The 23,519-nt window shown below is 38.2% G+C and overlaps 1 protein-coding gene across 1 annotated transcript in view; it reads right to left on the reverse strand.

Moving 5' to 3' along the window:
* LOC115630522 (protein O-mannosyl-transferase TMTC1) overlaps positions 1-23,033 on the reverse strand; it is a 118,197-nt gene extending 95,164 nt beyond the window's left edge. Inside the window, exon 1 of the mRNA XM_030527126.1 lies at positions 22,228-23,033. The gene's annotated coding sequence lies outside the window, so the exon portion shown is untranslated. The remainder of the gene's footprint in view (positions 1-22,227) is intronic.
* Between the last annotated feature and the right edge of the window lie 486 nt (positions 23,034-23,519).

A 23,519-nucleotide genomic window follows, 5' to 3' on the forward strand; every position in this document is an offset into this window, starting at 1 on the left:
AAAAGTACAAACAAAATGGGGCTAAATCGATCAGAAGAGCAAGCCGCACAGAATTTAAATTGTGTTTTGTGTAATGCGGAAATTTTACCAAGCGACGGTTGTAAAACTAAATGTGGACATACATTTCATAAACTTTGCATAAAGACACATTTTCGTAGTGACAATACATGTCCGGTTTGCAAAGCCATTTGTCTAGATCCTCCAGGCCCCTCAACACGTCAACAAACTCGAAATCAAACTAAAGCAACTGAAAATACTGCAATCCAACCGGAAATCCCCAGACCATCTAGTGTAGCTTCAAATTCTGATACAAATCGAGAAGGTTATCCATCTGGCATTAATATGGAACTAAGTTCTTTTATTAGCAATTCCCTACAAGTTATGCAAAATGACTTGCTTCTTCAATTGACCGAAAGGTTGGCAGCGGCAGTTGAAACTAGTGTTTCCACACATTTGAGTCGACACAACAGTGTTACTCAGCAATCACGCTCGCAAAGTGCAACCAATAGTTCACGCTCGCCTGATCAGTTATTGAGATTGGCCCCAGGTACAACTGAAACTAATTATGTTCCAATAGGGCGATCCGTCAGCAATAATGGCTCAGAGTTGGAAAATAGGCCGGAAAAGATTGGTCAAATAATAAATAATTGGAAGCTCCGTTTTAGCGGGGGCACAGAAGGATTAAGCGTCGATAATTTTATCTACCGGGTCGAAGCGCTTACTCACCAAACGCTTGGTGGAAATTTCGCTTTGTTGTGCGATAACGCTAGTCTTTTGTTTGAGGGAAAAGCTAATGATTTTTATTGGAGATTCCATAAAGCAGAGCAAACGGTGCGATGGAACTCATTATGCATGGCCCTCAGAAAGCAATTTCGAGATACGCGCTCTGATGTGGACATTAGAGAACTCATTCGCAATAGAAAACAAAAAGAAAAAGAGAACTTTGATGGGTTTTATGACGCAGTAGTTCAGTTAGTTGACCGTTTGGAACAAACTTTGGACGAAACCACATTAGTTGAAATTTTAAGGCGCAATCTACGGCCAGAGGTACAACACGAAATCCTTAATATAGAAACCAGGTCAGTTTCTAAGTTGAGGGAAGTTTGTCGAAAGCGAGAATGTTTCTTGGACGAAGCCAGACGTGTACATGGGTATCAAAAATCCACTCCATTTAAAAGAAATGTGGCTGAGGTATTTGAAGAGAATAAGTCTGATATTTTCTCAGAGTCCGATTCTGATGGCAACGAAGAAATAGGGGCAATGTCTCTTATCTGCTGGAATTGTCGCAGAGAAGGGCATCGTTACCAAGATTGCGTAGCCAAACGTAAAGTATTTTGCTATGGTTGTGGCACTAAAAACACTTACAAGCCTGCTTGCCCCAAATGTCAAAAAAACTTGAAGGTGAGCACTCAAGGCACTCGTCGTCCTTCGTGTGTTCAGATAAATCAGGCGACGAACACAGATTAAATAAGCCAATTTTAACCAATAACGTCGGCCAAAAGCTAGACGTTGCCAGTGAAAATAACATTAACGACTTTTTACACTGGCCACAGAAAATAAATTACTTTCAATCACTATGTAAAAACTTAAAGCCCGATACATTCCTATCGCAGTCCAGAAATAGCAATAGGCACAAATCATATTGGCGCGCAATCAAAACCATAAATGCAATTCGTAAAAAGAAAAGCGACAAAAGACCTTATGCTTTAATTAAATTATTAAACCGTGAAGTGTGTGGTCTTTTAGATACCGGTGCTGCAGTTAGCTGTATAGGAGGACATTTGGCTGAAGAAATTATTAAAAGTAGGATTCCAATAAAGCGTGTATCATCTAATGTGAGCACTGCAGATGGTAGCCTTCAACAAATTGTAGGTCGTATCACGACTGAAGTTGAGTACGAACACAAAACGCGCGACATGGACTTTTACATCATTCCCACCTTGTCCCAAGAACTATATTTAGGAATAGATTTTTGGAATTTATATGATCTCTTGCCACCTGAATTACAAGTGTCCGAATTAAAAATAGATAGCAGTCAGCATAAATTATCAATGGAACAAAATGAAAGGTTACAAAAAGTGATCGAACAGTTTCCCTCATTTGCTTTGGTTGGGCTAGGTAAGACAAATTTTATTACTCACATTATTAATGTGGGGGACGCAACACCTATAAAACAGCGTCATTTTCCCGTCTCTCCCGCCGTGGAAAAATTGCTTTATGCGGAAGTAGATCGCATGCTTAAGCTGGGGGTGATAGAGGAATCAGACAGCGCTTGGTCTTCGCCAGTTGTACTAGTTCAAAAACCAGGAAAGATAAGATTATGCTTAGACAGCCGTAAGGTAAATGCAGTGACACAAAAAGATGCCTATCCTCTCCCACAAATTGATGGTATCTTGAGTCGTTTGCCAAAAGCCATGTTTATTTCTAGTTTAGATCTGAAAGATGCTTTTTGGCAGATACCGCTTGACCCAGCCTCGCGAGACAAAACTGCGTTTACAATTCCTGGTAGGCCATTGTATCAATATAGAGTTATGCCTTTTGGTTTGTGCAATGCTCCTCAGACTATGTCGCGGCTGATGGATAAAGTCATACCACCAGCGTTGAGAAATGAGGTTTTTGTTTATTTGGACGATTTGATTATTGTTTCAGATAGCTTTGAGTCACATCTAGAAGTTCTGCAAACGGTAGCATCACACATACGAGCAGCCGGTTTGACCATTAACGTAGAGAAGAGCCATTTCTGCATGCGCTCTGTAAAATATCTTGGTCATATTGTGGGGGAAGGCGTCATACGAACCGATCCCGAAAAAGTGTCCGCCATCACCAACTTTCCGCTTCCGAAAAATATAAAAGCCCTACGAAGCTTTTTGGGAATGGCCGGCTGGTACAGGAAATTTATCCACAATTTTGCTTCTGTGACTGCGCCATTGACTGACTTGCTAAAAACCAGGAAAAAATTTGCCATGTCCGAAGAGGGAAAGAGGGCCTTTGAAAACTTGAAAGAAATGTTAAGCACCGCACCGCTATTACGTAGTCCAGATTTTACTAAGCCTTTTTATATTCATTGCGATGCCAGTAAAACTGGAGTAGGGGGAGTCCTCGTTCAGAAAACAGAGACAGGAGATGAATATCCTATAGCTTTTGTATCAAAAAAACTAAATCCAGCACAAAGGAATTATTCCGTCACGGAACAAGAATGCCTGGCAGCTATAATTTGTCTGAAACGCTTTAGGGCTTATATAGAAGGCTTGGAATTTACCATAATTACAGACCATGCCTCTCTAAAGTGGCTCATGTCGCAAAGTGATTTGCATTCGCGGTTGGCAAGATGGGCACTAAAACTACAAAGTTTTAAATTTAGAATTGAGCACCGCAAGGGAAGGCTTAATGTGGTCCCAGATGCCTTGTCGAGAATAAACGAGGATGAGATTGCTGCCGTTGACTTGAACAATGGGTTATTGGTTGATTTGGAATCGCCAGAGTTTAAGGGCGAAGAATATTCGGATTTGGTGGAACGTGTTAAAGCCAATCTGGATCAATTTCCTGACCTAAAAATCGCCGATGATTTGGTTTATAGGCGCTCAGACTATTCAAATGGGGACAGGTTGCATGATACGTATACTTGGAAGCTATGGGTGCCCAAATCCTTGGTAAAAACGGTTTTAAAAAATGCTCACGACCATCCTTTAGCATCCCATGGGGGAATTCATAAAACATTGGAGCGCATTCGTCGGTATTATTACTGGCCTAATTTGGTAAACGACGTGCGAAAATATATTAATGCATGCGAAACTTGTAAGTCTACAAAATCTGTAAACTGTACTTTGCGACCTCCACTTGGTAAACCGCACGAAACGCAACGCTTCTTTCAACGGTTGTACGTGGATTTCTTAGGTCCATATCCACGTTCTAAAAGTGGTCACGTGGGAGTTTTCATAGTGCTGGATCACTTCTCAAAATTCGTTTTCCTCAAAGCAGTCAAAAAACTGAATGCTGAGGTGGTGATCAAGTATTTGCAAAATGAGCTCTTCCACACTTTTGGGGTACCAGAGTGTATTGTGTCAGATAATGGGTCCCAATTTAAATCTATTGCCTTTAGGAATTTGTTGCAAGAACACAAAATTTTCCAGATGTTCACAGCCGTACATTCACCGCAAGCAAATGCTTCTGAACGAGTTAATCGGTCAGTGATTGCAGCAATTTGTTCATACATACGGCCTGATCAGCGAGATTGGGACGAAAATTTAAGCAGAATTTCTTGTGCTTTGCGTTCTGCAGTACATGCTGCATTAAATACGAGTCCTTATTATATGGTATTTGGGCAGCATATGGTGACTTCTGGAGCCACTTATAAGCTGTTGAAATCGCTAGATCTATTAGAAGATAGAGCCATTGCATTTTCAAAAACGGATTCTTTTGACATTGTTAAAAGTAAGGCAGCTGAAGTCTCGAAAAGGCAAAATGATAAAAATAAACGAAATTATAACCTGAGGTCACGCGAAGTCAGCTACCAGGTAGGGCAAGAAATTTATCATCGCAATTTCAAGCAGAGCTCTTTTCAAACCGGTTATAGTGCAAAACTTGGTCCAACTTTTATTAAAGCGAGAATTCGAAGCAAACTCGGAAACTCATATTATGATGTCGAAGACTTGCAAGGGCGACTGATAGGGCGTTATCATGCCAAAGATTTGCGCCAATAAGCATACGCGATTTGCAGGACAAAAAGCTACAAGTCAGATCAGCCTTGTGTGCATTAAGCCCGCTTTATTCCCCAAGTCTGATTTTGGTGAGGGGGTGTTTGTAGCGTGACTTGTAGCCTGTACGTTAAATTTAATTATTTTTAAAATTTAACGACTCGCCATCTGTTGGTCAAGCTAAACAGTAGCCTTTAACAGGTACAAGGTGAAAGTGAAATAGCAGCAGCAAATGTCAACAAAAGGAAGAAATTGGCGCCTTTCACTGACGCTATGTTAAAAGCTTTCGTTCGCGCCAGCGGTAGTACGTTCGGTCTTTTTTATTCCGAACGTCAATCAAGCCAGAAGTGTATGAAGTGTTAAGTTCAACTTGTCGAAATAAAAAAAAAAAAAAAGTCAAATTTTCTTCCGCTGGCAAGAAAGCAAATGCTTGTGCCTTTTGTGGGAAAAAAAGTAAAGTTCCCAAATTGAATTCAAAAGTGTGTAATTGTTCTCTTTAACCGCTTTGGGTACAACCATTAAAGCCGCTAAAATATTTGCGGAAGAAGTATCAGACCACGGTAAGTTGCAGATTGCGTGATTTTTTTTTTGCAACAAGTGTTTAGGCAAGGCAGTCTGATAGGCATTAAATTAATTTGCAGGGCCTTGATCAGCTGTCTGCAACAACAAACCTTGCCTGGGACTTCCACTCGGTCGGCCGCAGTGCCTAGAGGGAGAATAAACGGCAGAAAAAAAAGAAGAGAGCAACTTCCAGGCTAGCTTTCCCGTCCACTCAACACCCGGCAGCTTCTACTTTAATTTGGGAGTGTAGAAAAGGCGGCTATAGCGACCAAACGTCGGCGGGGGCGCGACCCTTTTTAAATCGGCGACCAAACGTTAAAATAAGTATCGGAACTCGCCCGGAGGTGTTACCCATTTTTTTTTCTTAATTTTTTTATTGTTGGTGTCGGTTTAGTGCCCGAAAAAAAGTAAAAAACCCGAGTAAATTCGGGTAAGATTGCAGTGGCGCGCAAGCGCCGAAGAAGCCGATTGCCGGCGTATTAGTATTTATAAGGTTAGGCTAGTTTTTTTTATATATGTTAATTTGTCCAAATCAGTGGCAAAATTTTATTTGAAGTGCTCGTGATATGTATGGTTTTAATTGTTAAGCCACTGTTTTATTTTTGCATTTTTTTTTCTTGTTGCCTTATTCCGTAATTCGGAAGGCACCAATTTTTTTTAGTGAGAACGTGAGAGCGATTAATGGTTCTCTCTCGCGCTTGTGCGCTTTACTTTGCTTCCCGCGGGTTTTTTTTTGTTTGCGCGCTCTTATTCCAGCGCGGTGTCTTTTTTTACAGCTACGCTCGTTCCAGACGGAAAGCGCTTTCTGCGTGGGATCAGCAGCCCAGCCGTAAGTAGACAGCTGTTTATTTATTCTTTTATTTGCATTTGATTTCAAAAAATGGGTCATTGGAAGCGCAATACTCACTAAAGAAAGTTTATATTTATTTTTATTCTCTACGCCACTGAACGGCTGTTTAATGAATTTTTTTTTTTCTTCGAGCAATATTTATTTTTATTTTAAAAGGTTCAATTTTTTTAATATTGTAATTTTTTTTTCTCTTTTATTATTTTTCGATTTATTGAATTTGTTAGTAATAGTATGTTCAGCAATTTGTTTTATGTTTTCCTTTAACACTCTAATTTTTATTCCCATTTAAATAAATTATAATGTGTTACTAATTTATCATTTTTTTGATTTCACGCCAAACCCAATGCCTTCGTAAGTTTTTGTTTCCAGCAAAGGGGTCATTGTTAATATTCTTTTTTTTTGTTCTGTATGTGGCTTTTAGTAATGACCAAGGTAGGGAGGGCGTATTCAGACTCGCCAACATCTGAGTTCTGATCATGTGTGTGCAGTTTAGTGTAGGTGCAAGTCCGTCCGAAGTCAGTTTAAGTGTTTCTCTTCCGGTTTTGTTTTCTCGTCTTATGCACGCTTATTTAAAATAAATAATAAGCATGGGACATACATGACGTAGGAGGTAAAGAACACCACCCAATTGCCGACGAGCCAGAGCCGGAACTCTAAGCGTGCCGCTCCTACTCATGTCGACCACCTAGTCCCAAATTCCTTCTGTAACCGTTACATGTTTAACGCAAAAAGTTCTTCAATTTACAAATTTGTAAAATCATAAGATAAAACAAAAATTTTTAAATGTAAAATATTGATATGGTTGATTTAAAATTCATTGGAAAAGACGAGAAAAAGTCAGTGCGTATATAAAAGCAATTGAGAATGTTACATTCAAGAAAGCCCGACAGTAAAATTCCCTGTCCCTTTCCACTCCCCCACAGAAAGAAGTAGGCCTGGAAATACCTATGTGAGAATTGCAGAAGAAAAAGTAAATAATAAGAGCTAATAACTTTTCTTAGGAATAACCGATTCTAAAATATGAAATAGACATCATTCTATACTACTTGTATATGATTGACAAACAATAAAATTAGCCCTCAAACGCAGAAGTGCCTTGAAGCTCAGTTTAGTTAATCAAACTATATATCTATTAATCAAATACATACGGCTGTGTGCACACACATACACGTATATTTGTTTGAAGTAAACTATATAGTGTGCCCGTTATGCCATTTTGTTATAACGTTTGAAAAGCTTATCGTGCGAAAAACGTATAATCACGAATTTAAATAATTTTGTGTGTGGGGAATTGTTGACGGTCTCCAAAATTAATAAAGCATTTAATTGTGTCTTCAGTAATATTAACGAATAAGTATGGCTTTGGGGAATATGATGTTTGCAATTGAAAACAAGAAAGGAATGCTAAAGTCGAGCAAGCTCAACTCTTAAATACCCTGTACCACCCCACAAAAAAAAATTAAAAAATATTAAAAAATGTAAATGGGGGGTGGGGGTAGATCAGAAAAAATGAACAAACTCGTCATTTCTCGGGCTCAGGAGAATCTGGATACCAAGTTTGGTTATTGTAGCTGTTATACTTTCTGAGATCCTTGCGTTCATACAGACAGACAGACGGACATGGCTATATCGACTTGGTTTGTCATGCTTATCAAGAATATATATACTTTGTGGGGTCTGAATTGATTTAATAAGCAATGTCATGGGACCATTGTGAAAATAAAATTGTAAAAGAGCAAAGTTTATGTAAATACAGCCTACAAACTGAATCGAAGCTAATAATTTAATCTAGCTCGCCAGCACAACAAAGCTCTCTGAGACCAAAAGCGCAATGATCTTGAAGAGAGATAATAAGTACAAGTATAATAACATAATGCGTATAAGTACATAGTGATTGCAATTATAGGCAGCATATAAATTGTCGGTTTTTTTTTTGCTCTTGAGAAATGTCTGTTTTTTATAGCCTGTACCCAAAGGGTGAAAGGCTATACTAGTTTTGTGCGCATGTATGTAACACACAGAAGGAGGCGTGGCAGACCCCACAAAGTATATATATTCTTGATCAGGATGAGAAGCCGAGTCGATATAGCCTTGTCCGTCCGTCCGTCTGTCCGTCTGTCTGTCCGTCTGTCTGTCCGTCTGTCCGTATGAACGCAAGGATCTCAGAAAGTATAAGAGCTAGAATAACCAAACTTGGTTTCATATTCTCCTAAGACCGAGAAAGTACGAGTTTGAGTTTTTTTTCGATGCACCCCCCCACTCCCCCGCAATTCGTGTTTTTTCTTATAACTTCCGTAATTCTCGGAATTTTGAAATCAATTTTGGTAGGTACATCCAGTTAGTACTAATGTGTCCGTGTGACAAATTTCATCACGATAGGTCAATTCTGAAGAAAGTTATAGCCATAAGTAAAATCGCTGCTCATGCGCTGCGTCTGTCGGCAGCGCTGCCCGCAGCTGTTGTTGTTGTTGCTGCTTTGGTTCAACTTTGTGCTGCATACATACACGCATATAAACACGCATAGGTACGTGATGTAAATGTATGCTGTTAAAACTAAACATAAACATATATTCTAATTTAATTTAATTAATTAATTCATTAATTTTTATACCCTGTACCCAAAGGGTAAAAGGGTATATTAGTTTAGTGCGAGTGCACATGGAACACACAGAAGGAGGCTTGGTAGACCCCACAAAGTATATATATTCTTGATCAGCATGACAAGCCGAGTCGATATAGCCATGTCCGTCTGTCCGTCTGTCCGTCTGTCTGTCCGTCTGTCTGTCTGTATGAACGCAAGGATCTCCGAAAGTATAAGAGCTAGAATAACCAAACTTGGTATACAGATTCTCCTGAGACCGAGAAAGGACGAGTTTGTTCATTTTTTCTGATCCACCCCCCCACTCCCCCCCTATTACCGATTTTCTATAACTCCCGTAATTCTTGGAATTTTGAACTAAAATTTGGTAGTCACATTAGGTTAGTAATTATATAACCGTATACCAAGTCTCATTGTGATAGAATGATCGGAAAGAAAGTTATAGCCATATAACCAGGCTCAATGCACACATACATACATATGTACAAGTACACAAACACGCATAGACACGATTCTGATGTAATTGTAAATGTATGTATGCATGCATGGAATATTTTATATTTAATTAGTTAATATTTAGTTAATTAATTAAATTAATTTAGTTAATTAATTTAATTAAATTAATTAATTAATTTAATTACTTTTTTGTGGGGTGGTACAGGGTATTTAAGAGTTGAGCCTGCTCGACTTTAGCATTCCTTTCTTGTTTTTAATAATTTATTTTTTTTTTTAATTTTTTTTTTTTTAATTTTTCTTTTTTGTGGAGAGTACAGGCTATTTTACTGTCTGGCTTGCTCGACTGTAGCGTTCTATCTTGTTTTAGCTCTTGACTAATGCTAGTTTTTTTCAATCTCCTATGGTAATGTCATTAAGCAATTTATGCATACTACAAGCCATATTTTTAGCTGAGTAATATACAAATGTATATATAAGTATGTATAAATAGTCTAATAATATAAGTCATAGCTGTGCGACGTGGCAGCTTGTACTCACGGGGATTAGTGAGTATATTAACCTTTGTGTTGTATGTATTTATTTGTTTGTTGCCCAAAACATTCAGCATGCAAAACCCTTCTGAAATCGATATATGTACATATGTATATGTAAATCTCTTTGTAGGATTATATATAGTATGCTGGTTGAGTGCAGACTTTTCAGATGCACAACTCTAATACAAGCCTTGCTCGCATATCCAATTAACATTTTCTGCGTTTCAATTGCAACCATTTCTCCACTAATATCTACAGACTTGTGGCAATTAAATACAATGCTCAAATGTCTATTTCCAGTCAACCGATGCGCATTTCGATTTCATTCGATATGTATTAAGTTATAAGCACTTACATAAGCTTGTAAGGGTGTACATACATACATATGAATGTATAAAGTGCCGTTATACGCACTATTCTTCTATCCGTGATAATAAATGTGCTCTTGAGGAATTACATACAAAGTAACGTTAACTGCTTTTGTTATAGAATAGTCGAAAATTCAATGCACATTGTGAACCTGGTTTGTGTAGAGGCTTGTCTTTTATTTTGTCGAAAATAATGAGGCTGAAAATAATACCCCTTGATGAAATTTAATATGTTGAGAAAAGTTCAATTTGTGCTCGTCAACAGCACTGCCAAACCAATTGGCATAGTAAGTGTATATACATACAATAATACATACAGACAGGAATATTTTGAGAGAGAGAGGGCGAGCGAGGAAAAGGGGTGGAAGAATTTTGTTGTTTCGCATCAAATTTCCAATTAAACACAAAAATTCTCATTTATTTTGTGCGCTTCACTAACTCGTCTATACCTAGTACTTGTACATGTATGCGGTGTGTGTGTGTGTGTGTGTTTATATGTATGCTTGTTTGCATGTATGTATGTGTGTACAAGGCAATTGTAGGTAATTATTTCGTGGCCGCCTGTCTATGAATTTGGCACGTTCCATATATTATTTTTGTGTTTGCATATAACAATTATGTTTGATTATGCGCCATCATTAATTTCTTTTTGTGCTTTTATCAATTTTTGTTGCTGTTGGTTGCGTTTTGACGTTTGTGCAATTGCGGGTTGTCTATTGTTGTTTGTTGTTTCATTTGGTCGATTTTTATTTGTTTAGTTGGCATGTAATTGAAATGCGTTGGCTAATTAGTGAAAGGCTTGCGGCTCATTTCGCCATCAAAGTGCGGAGTTGCCTGTAAATTATGTCAAATACATACATATGTACATACATGTATTTGTCGCAATATTTGTTCTCTCCTCTATGGGTGTAGCACGAGGTTAGTTCCAGAAGCAGCAATCGGCCTGACGCATAAATAATAGGAAGCATTCATGGTTACGAAGATATAATTGTATTATAATTAAAATCAACATCAAATTTGTGCTATTAATAATAAAACAAAGAAATCTTTGAGTGGCATGATAACTCAAAGTTAAATAAAAGTAGCGCAGTGTATACATTTCGGTTGTGTTTTAGAAATAATTTAGCACAAGCAAAGCCAAGTTTTATTCTTGACTCATAACCAGCGCAAATAATAATTATTAATATAATTATAACGTCTGTAAACACAGGCCTGCAAAATAAAAATGGAAGCTTTTCAAGAAGATGATTCACATGGAGCGCCTAATGATCTCATCACAGACTTGGATCTTTCTAAAGAGCGTGCTGAGTTGCTAGCATTAAGATTTAAAAAGAAAAAGACTGCCAATTTACAAGTAGCAGTTGCACAAAAGTCTTTGGAAACTATTAGGCTGATAACTACTTATATAGAGTAAGTCGAGAAAGTGCTTCTCAACTTCAAAAATGTAGGCTGTAATACTTGTATATATGTACATAAAAAAGATCTTCGTGAAGAACAATTAGAACGCTTCCTTCAAGATATAAAAAGAGAATATCCAAGGCAGATCGGGCATTCATATGATGGCTAATTATTGCTGGGGACTTATGCGGAGAGAGAGAGAGAAAATCACTTATGAGACAATTTCTTGATATTTTTGTAAAAATGTGTTCTTTTCATTTTATAAACCAGAACTGATTTAAAATGATGCGGGCCAGTGCAATTGATTTTGCTTTTAAAATTAAATATTAACAGTCATATGATTTGCGAACATCGAAGACGATGTCGATCCCACATGCAATATATAATATATACAAAAATATAAAATCAGAAATCGAAGAAAGAAGTCGCTCGATCAGGTAATGAAGATTATTTTAAGTCAAATTACTTGCTTGCTAACCATAGTAATAAGTACCAGCTTTAATCTGAAATATGATATGATTGCCTTGCATATTATGCATGTAAACTCTCTGCATTTGCTTGTACTGTTCAAGAAGTTGGGGAAATCGGATTAGGCATTGGCATCATATATGAATAAAATATGGTTTTTGTATTTATTCTAGGACTACCCTCGTATTACTGTTGGGGGCGACACATCTATTGCCTTTGCTGTCAATTGGAATAGCAATGATTCTGGTGTTGTTGTTGGCCTTGTTGTTGCTTTTGTCAGAATGTCAACCGCTAAAATGTGTGTCGACTGACAATTGTTGTTGGCCAAATGGCGGGCATTTGTCACTGTGTGCGTGCCAGTGTTTATATTATGTGAAAATGCGCATGTGTTCGAGTATGCATATACATATAAAGCGTATACTATATACTCGCATGTATGTATATAATGACGCAGTCAATACAAGTATAATAGACAAACTGACAGAGGCAGCAAAGACAGAAGGGCCCAGTTTAAAATATGTACATATTTAAAAAATAAAGTCGCTTGTCGTTTTGTTGTTGCTTGTGCGGGAAATCATTGTTGTTGGCGTTTATTGAAAACATTTTGGCCGCCATTGACGCCAAAGCCTGAAAGTTGAACGTGTGCCACGCACGCCTCAATTTGATACATGCGCCCAATTTAGACCGCCCTTGTTGCCACTCCCACTCCCAATCCCACCCCCAACCCAACCTCCACCCCGATCCTGATCGCAATCGCAATCACAATTCAAATTCCCTCACTGCGTCAGCATATTTCTATGCGCATTTTTCTATCATTTATTATTGTTATTATTATTATTTTTATTGTGCGCCGTCAGCAACAGCACCAACACCAACACCAATACCAACAACACACGCAATGAAGGGGCGTGAGGCGTGTCGCGTTGACAGCTGCCATTGAATTCGCTTAGACTGGAAAATTAGCCGCATTTCCGTTTCATTTGCATGTGCAGAGCTGAATAATAAAAAAATTACATTCTACTTATATTTACTGGTGATATATGAGGCTGCTCTTTATTGATATAATGACATTAGCAATACGCCGCCAGTGGCGTTCAGCACATAAATTGCGCATACGCCGCGTGTGGCGCTCGGAAAATGTTGAAGCACTTTAATTATCGCAAACGTTTTACGCAGCAAGCAGTATGTGGGGAATTTCTTTTTTTTTACATTTTAAAACAATCGGTTAGTTTATGCAGCACACACACACACACATACGCACACAGACACACACCAGTCGCCTGCATTGTGAGGCATGTTTGCTTTTTCAGAAAGTTGAAAGGTATAAAAAGGCAAACGATGCAGCGGGCGCTCGAGCGCATTATTAACGCACATAAAACTCACATATAAAGTGATTTAAATTTATTAAATATAAAACAACAACAACGCTGCCAACACCAACACCACCATCGCCACCACCGCCACCACCGCCACCACCGCCACCACCTCCACCACCATCGCCACCACCAACAACAACAATAACAACATGCAATCGAGCTGCGCTCATAACAATCGCAATAAAATTTAACGTGCATCGATAAAAATATAAAACCGTGCAGCAACAAGAACAAAGCGTCGACGATCTCGCCACAAAAAAGATAACTTCATTACTTGTTTGAATGCAAATGCAAAAAAAATATAGCTCGAAAAAAAAATCAGAAAGGAAAAAGTACTCACAATGCCGTTGAGTGTGTGTGTGTGTGTGTGTGAGTGTGACTGTGTGTGAGAGTAGTCGAATGAATAACGCCGGCTTCATTCATTCATTCATTCATTGTACTCGTCTGCTGAATGAGGTAGCGGCAGTGGCAGCACAAAGCCGACCGTTAAATGTTTTATATTGCAGAGCAGAACTGAACAGAGCAGAACAGAAAACCAATATGACTGACTATGGCCATTTTCTATAAAGCTCCGACTCTACTGCACCATAAATCATTATAATTTTCAATTTAAAGAACATTTTCATATTGCATGCGCAATTAATTGCATTGTTTTTTCTTCTCCTTTCTCTTTTTATTTCATTCCCAACGAATGAATGAATGCGTGCAAAAATTGACTTGCCTGCCTGCCGGCCTGTTCGCCGGTATGGGTCTTGCGGTCGAAACAGGTGGAAAATTTCATATTAATTGCCTAGAATTTTTAAATACTGCAGATGTTAAGAAGCACAGAGGTTTGTGGCCTTATCGCATTAACGATTTGCAAACTATATGGTGTGGATCAATAACTGTTTAAATGCAAAGTGCTTGTGTTTGTGAAGACGCTAAAAACAGTTAAGAGTTTTACCTCTCTAAATTGTTCGAAGTAATGAAGACTTTTTAGAAATAAGAAAATCAAACCATATTTTTGGCAAAATTAATTTATTTTATACTACAAATTTCCATTTGCATTCCATAGAATGCTTTGCACGGTCCAAAAGCTTGGTGAACGGTATGGTCTTCACGATGTCAGTTGAAGCCTTTTGGGTGATTTCTTCCTCCTCATAACGCTTTAAGTTAAAGCCATAAAAAATCGTTCACAATTCTCGATTGTTGAGATGATGCAATATTGGTCAACAAATGATAACTTCTTTTTGAGCGATATTCCGGATATATAGCATTAATGGTGGAATAAAATCTTTGTGGACAATACTCTGGGAGTCGTAAACCCAAATCAAGATTGTCTTTAGTTTGAATTCTCCAAATGAGATTGTGGTGCTTGGTATCAGGATCAGCTAAAAATACCAGTCACGATGTTATAAGGAATATTTTTGTCCCGAACAACTTTCGCAAAACATGTTAAGAATCTTTGCAACATAAGAATTGTATGTATATCGCATAGAGGTATATATAGGTTCTTCACTGGTGCGGTTAATATTTCCGAGTACAGCCTCAAATATTTACGAATGTGTTGAAGGACTACAACTGCAATGGACAACTTCCATCCAGACTATATGCCGAAAATAGTTTAAAAAACAATTTTAAAATTTTCGCATTTCAGAAAAATACTATACTATACATACTATATTTAGACACTTTGATGAGAAAAGTTTAAAAGTGGATTGTTGTAAATATACTAGCTGACCCGGCCACGAATTTTTCGTGCTAAGAGTATGGAATACTCTACCCGCAATCCATAACATTCAACTCATTTTCTTTATAATTCAGACTTCTGTAGTATTAAACGTAGCAAAATGAAGAAACCAACAAACAAAAAAATATTCACGCTATTAATTGAGATATAAGTCTGGCAAAATGAAAAAAAAAAATATTGCCAAACAGTGTACCGGAAATTTCTATTTATTTTATAAGTACATACAAGTAGATAGATATGTCCTGTATATGGTAACATTTTGCTATTCATAAACATTCTTGTACATCAATAAAAATTGAAGCTGAATCTATTTTCCGACGGTAACGACATGTTTCACAAATAGGCTGGATCGCGGCCTGCAAATGCGTTCTTTCTTTATACACCACAGAAATGATTTAAAAATTGTTTCCTATGTTTAATCAATCTATAAGACATTTCCCAGCCCGATTAAACCGTGTTGATTTGATATTTTCTATGAAATTTTTGATCTGCTTAACGCGATAACGCATTTATTGAGTGGGGACTTCGTTAATAGAAAGCTCTAGAGCGGCTGGAATCATAATTTTAAATTAAGAGCACTACAACAACATCTAGAACAAAAATAATCGTTACAGTCATGAGTTAATTCTGCTGTGCAGTGCAGCAACGAAACACGCATTACGTGTATTTTGTTTATACATGAACTTGCTTGTGGTTTTGCTTGGTAACCACTGCATGAATTTTGTTTTTGTAAACTTGCACGCGATCCGCAGCATAACGGAAAGAGTGGCCGACGTGCTCAATCGACGAGCACGAGAGCTTTATACTAACTTTGAATAGCGAACTGCAGCTGCATTCGCAGATCAGCTGCTGCAATGAGAGCAAGAAGCGCTGCCAAATAACATTATGTTAATGAAAGCCAGTGAGCGCTGCAGACGTAGTTAAATTATGTTATGATGTGTTATGTTACAGCGATGTGTTGAAACATGATACTTGTGTTAATTCATGACGTTAAGTGACAAGCGAAACAAATTTAATTTTATGAATACATTCTTTTTTCTATCAACAAACCAATGGAAGAGGGCGCTTTGAAATTTAGTTTACATTGCTAATGAATAATGTACTTTTTGTAATGAAGTGGAAATGCATAATAAACAACAAGTAATAACAGATGCTCATCGTTTCTGCAAGTAAATATATATCTATCAGTAAATTAAAGAAGGAGGACGCCTTGTGTACTTTTTGTTTAAGCCCCATTAAACATTTCCATATATGTAAATAATTGTGTAATTAATACCCTCCGTGCACATGTACATATATAGTGCATATATTTACAATGATCTATCCAATTTATTCTGCTGTGCTGTACAAAGTTTATTTGCCGGCATTGTTAAAAGTTGAAATGAATGCTCATTCATGCATTTTTTTATTGAGCTCATACTGAATGGCACTGCAAGCTGGCTGATTGGTTGCAATTACTTGGAGCATTCTTCATGGACACATACTACGAGTACTACTATATAGCAACTTTGCAGCATTTATACTAGCAGATACATACTATACATATATACATAAGTATACATGTATTTAAATGTGTGTGAGTGCTCTGCCCGTTGCTCGTTAAATAAGAAACTCTTAAACTGAGCTGCCGTCTTACGCATTTTATACGCGCCCCGTAAACAAACTTTAAAGCATTGCCACTAAAAAAAAGAGGAAAATTTTTCAAGCGCATAACTTTCTTCTTCTTCAGCTCTATTTTGACCGCACAAACGCTGGCTCTTGCAGCTTTCGCCGGTTCTTCAAAACTTGAAATAAAGTTCTGTGTAGTTTTTTGCCAGCGTATATGCACGAGCATGTACTATATATATGTGTGTGTGTTTGTGTGCAGTTGTCAACACATCGACAGTGCCACATTCGTCCAAATTACACACAAGTTTCGTCCCAAAACGCTGAGTGGCCAGGAGATGCCGTCGGTAGACTGTGGTGCATGGAGCAGGGAGCACTTCACAAAGAAGACTTCAACGGCAGACAAGCACCGGAGATGGCGACGTCGATGGAAACTTGCAGACGAGCAAACTTGAACTTTTGTGGCCAACTGGCTGGCGACTGTTGCCGGCTGTTACTAGTACGAGTATAGTTATATCTCAAAAGTACTACGCCCACAACATTTTTGGCCAGTGCGCGCATTGCTCGTTCTAATTACATGTTGGGAAAACTCGGCTTGAGCATGCGGTGCGGTTTTTCATTTGCATTTGCTTGCCACACACACACACACTCACACAGCAGTAAAGGCAACCCAAAAAAAGGAGAGAAAATATTACTTGGTTTAGGACTTTTAAGTGAATGAAATTTTGCTTAAGGACTCTAACATTCTGCGAATGAGTGAGTGAGAGTGCGAGCGAATGAGAGCAGCTGTTGAAGTAGTAGTTGCCTTTTTGGGGCATAATTAAATTTATCATATACACACATATATAGTATATAGTATATACAAGTATATATTTTATTTACAACTTTTGTTTTCTTTTCTTCTCTTTTCGTATTTCATTTTTTTCTTGTTCGCTTTTCTCGTCAAGCAACTGAAGTGTGCAAGTTCTGATAATTGCACTGGGCCTCAACGAGCGAGCAGGCAAATTTCAGAGTACAGAGTACAGAGTTCACGCTTTAGTGAGCAACAACAATTTGCTTGTTATGAATGCAAGGCACTATCCCTTGCCATTTCCATTGCCCTTGTCCACCCTCCTTGAGCAGCGGATGCTGCAATGCTGCTCCTGCTCGTGCAGCTGCCGCTGCTCCTGTTCTTGCAACTGCTACTACGGTTTCTAGTGCGTGGGGCTGTTTGGGGTTTTCTTGTTAAAGTTTAGTGGCAAAATCATTTATCAATGTCAGAGAATGTGCTGCATGCACGAGAAGTTGTGCCGGGTCGCAGTTTGAGCCATCCAGGCATACATTCACTTGAACAGCCTAACTGCTGCTAGAGGCCCCACACTCAAAGAAAATATGCCCCTTTGAACTATGCAAATTAAATATTTAAAAACTCATACCTTTCTCAGCCTTATTGCATGAAAGTACTTTACTATTTTTCGCTTTTGTTTGCCACTTCAATCCAAACATTGTTTTAAATGCAATAACTATTTTTAACTCACATTATTATTGCACAGAGTCGCTCATTTTGTGGAAAATGTGCATGAAATATTCATCTAGAATTTAGTTTCTGTTTTGGGTTTAAAGCGCAGGCAATTGCTGCGTTAATTCTCCCAATAAAACACACATTTATTAAACGTTTTTAGATAATATTTTAAACTTCATTCGCTGTTTTTCTATTCATCACTCAAAGCTATTAAGAGACTAATTGCTTTCGTTCAAAATATAGAACGCATTGGAGAATATAGCTATTCACAGGAAAAAAAGACACATATCTGTATCATATTATAGTTAAACACTATTGCTAATTAACTATAAGTATTCACAGGATAAAACTAATCTGTTTCATATAATAGGGGAAACCTTTTGGCTACTTAATTCTCATGCTCTTTTTAATTCCATCGTCTTCAATTTTTTTTAAATACTAAGCAGAAAGTTTTACAATTAATTTCAAATACTTTTTCTATCAACTTCTATATTTTGATTAAACTAAAGATTTGTTTTATGCTTTAACTAAAAAACATGCGAAGGGCATCTATTATATTACTTTGGGTTTGCAAAAACTATAAAGGAAAGTGTTGTATCATACTTATAGTAGTTAAACCCTATTGCTCCTTAATTCTGATGTTCTTTTAATTCGATCGGCCTCCATATTCTTGAAATACTAAGCGGAAAGTTTTGAAATTAATTTCAAATAGGTTTTCTACATTTCGCTAAGTATTTGTTTTCTGCTTAACTAATGAACATGCAAAGGGCATCTTGCTTTGCTTGAATGAGAATTAAGGTTTGCAAAAAGTATAAAGGAAACTGGTGTTGGTTTTTGTTTTTGGCAACTTTCTATCTTACTTTCTATACCGAAGTGTGCATCTAATTGAAATTCATTTGCCTTTTATTTCTGGGGTTTTTCTCTGTGTGCTGTATGCTGAATGCTGGGCCATGTGACGTAGCCGAAGCAAGAAGTGCGTGAAACAAGTTGGCAAAACTTGCAACTTTGTTTCGCAAAATACTCAAGTGATTTTCAAAATTATGCACACGCATAAATGCACAGCTATGCTCTGTCCACACAAACACACACACATATATATATATATATATATATATATACATATACACATATGCATCAAACCTGCACCCACATATCACATACACATACCCATAGAGCCATATAGCCAGCCGTACATGACACACATGCGGCATTGGAAAAGTTTTAAGCATTTTATCAATAATTCACATTTCGGTTAGGAAGACATTAGAAGTTGCTCGTATTCAGCCAAATTGTTTCTTAGCCAAGCATGAAAGTTTAGCATTTAGTTGCAAACTTTTTCGCCTTGCCGCCCAACAACTGAACGAACCCAAGCCAACCTGCTGCGCCACTATCCCTCATAGATTTGGGATAGAGCGCGACTCATTTTGGTCGCTCATCCGTTGCCATTTTGTGCAGATTATATTTTTTAAGCGGCCAAGCGGCATTTCATTGTTGCTGCTCCAACTACAGTTGTTCTTGTTCTTGTTGTTGTTGCTATTGCCATTGTTGTTGCTGCCGCTGCTGCCACTGCTGCTGCTGCTCTTGTCCTCTAATTCTCTGGCCACTTGTTTGCTGTGCGAGAGTTGTGCGAGTGAAAGAGCGAAACAAGTTTGCACTCGAAACTCGTAAATAATGGAGGGAAAAATCGCAAACCGCACCATTCATAATGGAAAAAGTTGCACTGGCACTTCAAACTACGACCGTGATGCCTTCTCGCCGAGACGCAAACACGCCTGACCGGACTGAAGCCGTACCAGTACCAGTAGAAGTGGAAGTAGAAGTACCACCACCAAGGCAGGAGACTGAGTGCGGTGAGCAGCTGCCGCCGACGGCGTTATTGTCATGTGTACAGTAAAAAGGACAAATAACAAACACGGCAGCAACAACAGCTACAGGAGCGGCAACAACTGAAAGAGAACAACTGCAGCAGTGGCTGTGCATGTGGCAGTGGTAGTGGCAGTGGCAGTGGCAGTAGCCGGACCAGCAGAGTAGATGCAATAACATGAAGAGCAGCTTCAGCATCCGCAGCAGTAGTTGGTGCTCCCATAAAAGGCGCACTATGTGCGGCAGCTTTGCTCTGGCCACGTTGTTCCTTTATTTTGTTTTCATTTTTTTCTGTTTTCTGTTTGTTGTTTTATGCACACGTCTGACGGCTGTGGTTGGCCGCTATAGCCGCACACTCCGACCCCCGGCGCCGACGCCGACACCGATGCCGATGCCGACACCGACACCACTACCTACACCGGCACGGCAATTTGAAGCCAAGGTCGAAGTTGCATTTTTAATATGTTGCACATGCAACAGCAGTAGAAAAAATAACAGCACTTGCTGTTGCTGTTGCAGTTGCCAGCAAATGCATGTGGAAATTTCATATATGTATATTTGTGCAATAAATTTGAAATGAATTGCATAAATCTTAAAGCGCCCCACAATGTTGATGGCCCATAAATATGCATTGTTTGTTATCCATTCCTTTTTTTTTTTTTTTTTGCTTACACTCAAACTCTCTTTCTCTTACTCGCAAGCTTTCCGGACAAGCCTAAAGATTTAAAGTTAAAATTCGCTTGGGAATCGAAATGAGAAACAGTTTTTAGACCAGATTGCAGACTTTTGCAACTTGCTGCACATGTGCATTGAAAGTTTGGCAAGGCAGCTGGAAAGTTGTTCATTTATGCAAAGTAAGAGTCCAGTGCTGTGAGAGACACAAATTTTTGTTTTTCCATAAAAGAAGAAGTTTTGAAATAACTAACGATACTCAAGTCAATTAAATATTAGCATGAAGCGTACTTCATATATTTCTTAAAAACTGGAAATAACAAAATTATTTCCAGCAAGCGAACATGAATAGAAAAGTAGATCTATAATTTTTATACATTTAATTATTATTTAAATGTAAGTCTGTATTATTATTATTATTTATTTATTTGTTATAATTTTAGGGACTTTATTCCAAGCTACTTCCTGTCAACGGCTCTACGAAACAGTTTCAAAAAAAGTGATGCATACCCGAGAGGCGCGTTGAAAAATACTTGATAACCAACCGGCATGCACATTTTTGTATTATTCACTATTTTTTATGAAGTTTAGCTTTTAATAAAAATCACAATAACGAAACATAAAACTGGAAGTAAAATATTTTAGTGAGAAAAATTATACCCTGCTTGGGAACTTGATTGCCTATTTTTGAGTCAAAATGAACATTAACTAAAATTGATAAACTTGTATAAAAGCATTAAAAAATACCATTAAAATAATCAATTAATTAATACAGATCTTATTAGAAAAAATGAAATTGTTAAGTCGAATTTGTAAGAAACTACCTTTTTAAATTAATCACAAAATAAATGTCATGCAATAAAACTTAAAACAAATTATAAAAATATGTTTTCGGTGATTTGTTTTCATCAAATATTGAGTATTTTATTATTATTTTATTGTTTACTTAACAGGAAACAGAATGCAATAATTTATTCTGAACAAACCGTACAGCGAAAACAGAAGAAACATATGACGATCAAATTGTTTGTAAGAAAACTTTACCTAACTATGAATTTGTCAAACTTCTACTACTTATTACAGAAATCACGTGAGCTATAACCATTCGGGACTTTTCTGTTACAATGGTAAACAAATATAAATACTTGCAATTACTTTTTGATTGAATGAATGAAGAAAACTAAGAAATTGTCAAATATTGTCAATTCGACTTACGAATGGCACCCGTGTATGAACTTGTTAAAACATGTTTATTATTTAAGCCGGAAATTTTGGTCAATGCCGTACTTGTGGAGCTCATACATTTTTCGTGTACTACAACATTATGCTTTGACATTATAACGGGCACATATTAGCTCAGACACTCAATTGTTCTACCAAAAAGATAAGGTAAGCTTTCTGGTCTTTAAACTTTCTTTAAATAGCACCCAAGATTAATCAAGTTTGTCGTGTGAGTTTATGAAATGCTTAAGTTTGATCTCATCAGCGGCAAGATTTCCCAACAATTTTAAAGCCCATTGAAAATGAAATGAAGTTCGCCCTTAAGAGACTTACCTGAGTTTGATATTTGATGTTGAGAGGATATTTGACTTTTTCTTTTTGAGATTTAAGTTAAATAGATAAGAACTTTTTTTGTGGATTTTTCTCACAGACGTCGCACTTGCCAAGAGCGCGGCGCAAGCCGAAGAGGAGGACGTCGTAATTGAAATTGACGCGACATCAACAAAACGGATAACCGCTGCTGAAAAGCGGTGCGGCAACGGAAATTAGATTCGCCCACAGGCCGTCCAACAGATGTTGCAAACGCACACGCACACGTACACATACACACACAGACGCAGGCAGCTGACGCTCAAACAAATATAAGCCCCAACGCACAAGCGCCCATACACATACAGACACACACACAGGCACAGAGGCACAGGCCGCACACAGACAAAAACCCCAAACAGTGGCAAATGACCGAGTGTTGTTGTGCAGCAATTAATTTAATATTTCGACTTTAGTATGAATCTTATGCGATTTAACTCGATTTAATTTATGTTGCTGCATGTGTGCGCACATATTTACATTTGCGCTTTCAACACGACACGGCACGGAACAGAACAGAACGGCACGTCGCAGTCGCAGCCGCAGTTGCCGATGCTGTTTCTGTAGCTGTTTTAGTTGTTGTTGTTGTTGTTGTTGTTGTTGCGAGTTTGTGCGTATTGTGGTCTGCCTACGAATTCGACGTACACGCACGCAGCGCACACGCACACACACATACATACGCGTACAATACAACAATAAACCGCGATTGTTGCGATTTTCACAATAGGCTGACACTGTGCGGCAAAACATAAAAACGCGTAAGTCAACGAGCGTAGCTCCAACTTTGATTCTTCCGCCGGAGTCCACGCAATACGAACGTCGCAAACAGACTGAACTGTGCACTGTGAACAGTGAAGAGTGAAGCCTGGGTTGCTTCGGCAGCTGCAGCAACAACACCAAAAACAACAACAACAACACCAGCGAACGCAATAAAACAGCAGAACAGCAGCAGAAGTTGAGCACCAGCCGTTTGAAGTTAGCGAGTAAGCGACTCAACACCCCCACCAATGAGCGCGCACTCGTTGCACTCGAATTGCGTGACATTCGGGTGTCGCTTCGGCTATAACTCGTGACTGGTGGTGGTTGTGCGCAGGCGCTGCTCTCGCTGCTGTTAACACGCTGTTTGCGCGCCGTACACGCTGCTTTTGCCAGAGCGTGTCTTTGCGGCAGCTGTTAAAAGGAGCAACAGTTTGGTCGTATCCTGCTAATGGGTCGCACATAGAAATAGACTATGGTTTATTTAGTTTACATTTAAT

Source organism: Scaptodrosophila lebanonensis, unplaced genomic scaffold, assembly GCF_003285725.1.
Source record: "Scaptodrosophila lebanonensis strain 11010-0011.00,11010-0021.00 unplaced genomic scaffold, SlebRS2 tig00001410-arrow-pilon, whole genome shotgun sequence".
Lineage (NCBI taxonomy): Eukaryota > Metazoa > Arthropoda > Insecta > Diptera > Drosophilidae > Scaptodrosophila > Scaptodrosophila lebanonensis.